The 4,576-nt window shown below is 31.8% G+C and overlaps 1 protein-coding gene across 2 annotated transcripts in view; it reads right to left on the reverse strand.

Moving 5' to 3' along the window:
* The window catches only part of LOC119834201 (cadherin-86C), an 81,909-nt gene extending 77,811 nt beyond the window's left edge, over positions 1 to 4,098 (reverse strand). For both annotated transcript variants that reach the window (XM_038358525.1, XM_038358526.1), the window contains exon 1: positions 3,828 to 4,098. The gene's annotated coding sequence lies outside the window, so the exon portion shown is untranslated. The remainder of the gene's footprint in view (positions 1 to 3,827) is intronic.
* Positions 4,099 to 4,576: the final 478 nt, after the last annotated feature.

Here is a 4,576-nt window from a genome sequence, read left to right on the forward strand (position 1 = left end):
CCGTAATCAAAGGAAAAAATAGACAGTCCAGGGTATTCTAGTATATAGGGATTCTGAGATAAAAGCTATCCTTTTTTTCAATTACAATAGCTTCAAAATCAACCAATCGGATAAGTGTTTTAGGCATGAAAACGAAACGGACAGACGGTTGTTATAAAAAATTAAGCACTACCAAAATATTGAAAAATAATTCATTCATTGATTCATTTAAATATTTACAAGCAAAAAAAGAACTGTGTATTGTAACACTGAATTGATTTCAAATCAATTGCACTCTCAATGATTTGCGCGAGATACATTGTACCAACGAATAATGATTATTATGAGCTACGCAACCAAACAGTAAATTAAGTACAACATAAAATATCCTACAATACAAGTCTCGCATTTCGAAACCGCCAACCTCTTATCTAGAACTTGAGTCATTATTATCAAACAAAATAGCATAAAATAACGTCGGTCACTTGAATTTCTTTAATGAGTCATAGGGCGCTAACGAATCTACGTCAAACTAACAATCTGGTATGAATAATGGAGAGCACGTACGAAACTTTGGCCCAGATCTAAACCGGCTGTACAATTAGCTTACTTGTTATTTGAAATATTGTATGATTTATTTCGGCATTTATTGTTTAACCTTGAAGTGAAAATTATATACTCTAATTTTGAGCGATTTAATAGTGATGTATGGTTTGAATATTCAATTCATCTGAGATTATACAATAAAAGTGTTCGGTTGGTAATGTTCAGTGTTGCACAAAAAAGTGTGGAGTTGGCTAACTCTATGAGTATCGTTCATAACCTTAAGAAATCAGATAATAATATCAATTTTAATGCGTATGTTTTATTTAAGAATGCTTTTGTTTTAACAATAACATTCAATATCCCCGAAACCAATAACAGGATTTATATTTCTTTAATAGAATATAATTATTTTAAATATAAATGAAGCCACATGGCAGACACCAGCCTTCAAATTAAAACCGAATCATCAAAGTCGGTTCATCCAGTTGACAGTTCTGAATTAACAAATCCAAAAAATACAGTCAAATTTAATACCTCCTCTTTTGTTGAAGCTAGTTGATAATAAAGTATATAGGTTACGTTATTCATGAAGAAAACCGTAATAATGTTACTCCAAAGCAATTTAAAGGTCCAAACGTCTAATACAAGTATAAGTAGCCACAAAGGCGAAGGGTGACCACAACCACTCGTCCTTTATTACTCTTTACCACGTACGCGTTCTCATTTTTGTAAACCCTTTTGTTCTACCTCCATTGTAATAGGGTCGAATTTGCCATTTCATTTCACAAAGATTTTTATCTCACAATGAATTAGTATGGCACTGCGATTTAAATAAAAAACAAGGTCGCAATTAATTGTACTGGAAAGCTAATAATAGTTTTACAAATTTAATTTATTATAATTAAACAGTCTTTTTACTCAGGTAACATGTAATAAATTATAAAAAAGCCTGTATGCGGCCTAAAACACGAAAATAGTTCATTTTACAAACACTCAACTGTTCAAATTTCAAATCAAATTACAATATATCCCACCACAGTGTAATTAAGTGTTATATCACAGGAATATCAAGTTATCGCAGAATCGGCCCGACAATGCTGCTAAGATACTTTTATGGGAGAACTAAGTTAGGAAGACGTTCATTGTAATTGGCTCTAAGTGGCTGGAGACATTTCTCTAATGGGCTATCCGCAACTTGGTCATATTGTCTTCCCAACGAGACCTCACGATTGTCTCATGCCTATTTGGTAAGCCTGTTAAAGATCTCGTTTTGGATTCTATTTTGAAATACGTTCGTTAATTCGGAATTAGTTAGGAAATACGTATACTTGTTATTTTATATTAATTAATACACTAAATGAAGTACATTTCAAGTAATAATATAAGGCGTGATTTTTTTCTATATTGAATAAACTAACATAAATTTCAATTATTTCACATTGTAGTGATTTACAATTGAACAATCATTATTAGAATGTATATAGGAACAATCGATGCGCAAGAGTGACTAGCGGTTGCATACGAAAGAGTTCAACGATGTACGTAGATCTCAAATTGAAATGATTACGTCAATTTAATATGCAACTCATTTAATATTAATGTTTATATAAACTATATATAAAACATAAAAAATTCATAAAAATATTAAAATGAAGGCCTCACAAGATCAAAATCTAAAGTCAATATTCAATGAATCCTTTTGAGGTTGCAATAATATCACCTCGTTATAAAATGATACGCATAATTAATAATAATTGAAGATAGAATTGGCCGATAAGCCGACGATCAGGAGACTTCGGGTTTAAAAGTATCGTATCAATGATAAATAAAGCATGGACGTTGCAGATTATTAAATCTGATAAGCGATCTAGAGATGTTTGAACCTATCTTAAGATTATTAAACAATTACATATGAAAATCAATGAGATCTTTATCTGAAGTCTTAATATATCTCACACGCGGTAATTTTTTTAATTGAGTTTTATAACATTAATCAATCTAAATAAGGCTTAATAATTCATGGCGCTTAATAAGTAAATGGTAAATAGACTTACGCTTTTTTTTTCTTGTATATATATTTATATATTAATATTTCGCTTAAACTCTTATCAAAAATTGTTTTACTCTTATTGTGTTATAAATTAACGCAAATTAGGAACAACACTTATAAGTGTTTCATATGCTTTATATCCTTTTTTATGCTAGAACGGACAAACGATAAGCTGGTGGTTCACCTGATGGTAAGGGATCATTGAGCCCATGAACATTTGCAAAGGCTGGTCCTGTACAAATGCGTTGTCCCCATTCAGGTTTAAAGTGTAAGAAATTGATTAATCCCAGAAACAAAATATTGAACAGAGAGTGGTGAGGAAAAGGAGACAGGCCATCATATTCTTTTAATAATTAATGTACAAAACCAAAAACTTTGACGACATGTGACATCTGCCAACTCACACTTTGCTCGCGTGGATTATAGTCTACACCCCTCATAATAAGCCTCTGTATGAGAACATAATATGGGCTGTTGTTGGTGATGATAATGATAACAATTAATAATTATTTAAACAACATCAACAATTACAAATACAATGAATAAAGTACAAAACATTTCATACGATACCGTTAACATTTAATTTCAAATTGCAAAATTCCAGTACTGAATACAAACCAAACACCGTATTGGTAAGCCAGTAGGTACTATTGACACGTCTAAAACACTCGAAAGACGTTAGATTGTTCATCTCGTTTGAATTTCTACGAATATCTAAACGACACATCTCACTTCACTTATCACAACCCAGTCTCGTTAGACTCGAATGCATCGAGAATAATTTGCAAACATTCTGAATACTTCGCAGTTTCTTTAGTAATAAAGGAATTGTGGCTTTTTAACTTCTCGTATTGTATCTTATTAGAGAGCCAATAGTTAGATATCGATAAACAATTCACGTTAAAAAGAGGTGTTAATAAACTTAATGTAATCAATTATGTTAATTAAAAAGTTCCAAATAAACTAAACCATACTTTAAAATTCATTGAATCTGGCTGCTAAGATTGTTTAGTGGTACACAATGTCATTTAAAATGCAACATCTATTACTGTTTAATGGGTTTTAATGCATCTAATTTAATTGATACGAAACTTTTGAATAATCAAACATTATACAGAATTTTTAATTTTAACTTTAAACACTTTCTACATAAACGATTGTTGTAAATAAAATTTAATCAGCACACAGTTATCATTGTCTATATTTCAAACCGCCACAAAAGCCATTACGACTAAATCAAAGTTCTACTTACTGTTATCACGAGACAATTGCGAAAGCTCTCTGTTATGTAAAACTCCGTTTCGCGCCAAAACCACCCCAATATCACCTCACTAAGTCTCACAGTCACAGAAAGTTCAATGTTGCAGTAAATATTAGTCACACATGCTTAAAAATGTTTGTTTTTGTGTTTATGTATGCGCGCGCCGGTGCCGTGGAGCGCGCGCGTCCGCCACGCAAGTAGGCTCGTACCGTACTAGTGAGTAGAAACAAAGCGAACGACCGCCGGCTACTGAGTTAACCAGCGCGATGGACACAACACGTGAACTTATTATGTATTAGCGGTTCTGAGGAAACTTTTGTTGGGCCGGATTATGTGTTAGAGGGTGGCGATTCGCGTGGAAGGTCGAATGGAAAATGCTTGAAGGAAAAACTAGTTCAGTCTTAACTCTTAAATTATATTAAGCGTTTTTCATACTTATAATTCTAATTGTGTTTGTAAGACGATAGGACGATATAGTTTTATACTTATTAATACATTTTGGATGACTATTTTCTTTTATATTATTTACATATCCTTATTCAATATAGCTAATGTTAGTTATAAGTTGATGATGAAGCCATAAATTCGCTTTCTCATTTTCTAGTAAACTAATAAAACAAGCTAAATACCTTGTATTATGAACTAATAAAATTTAAACTGCTTTATAGAATATTAGTCGTTACATCCAAATAAGTCCGAGCTATAAACGGGACAAAAACAAGGTTTAGTATGAAAATGAT

The sequence above is a fragment of the Zerene cesonia genome, chromosome 19 (genome assembly GCF_012273895.1).
Source record: "Zerene cesonia ecotype Mississippi chromosome 19, Zerene_cesonia_1.1, whole genome shotgun sequence".
Lineage (NCBI taxonomy): Eukaryota > Metazoa > Arthropoda > Insecta > Lepidoptera > Pieridae > Zerene > Zerene cesonia.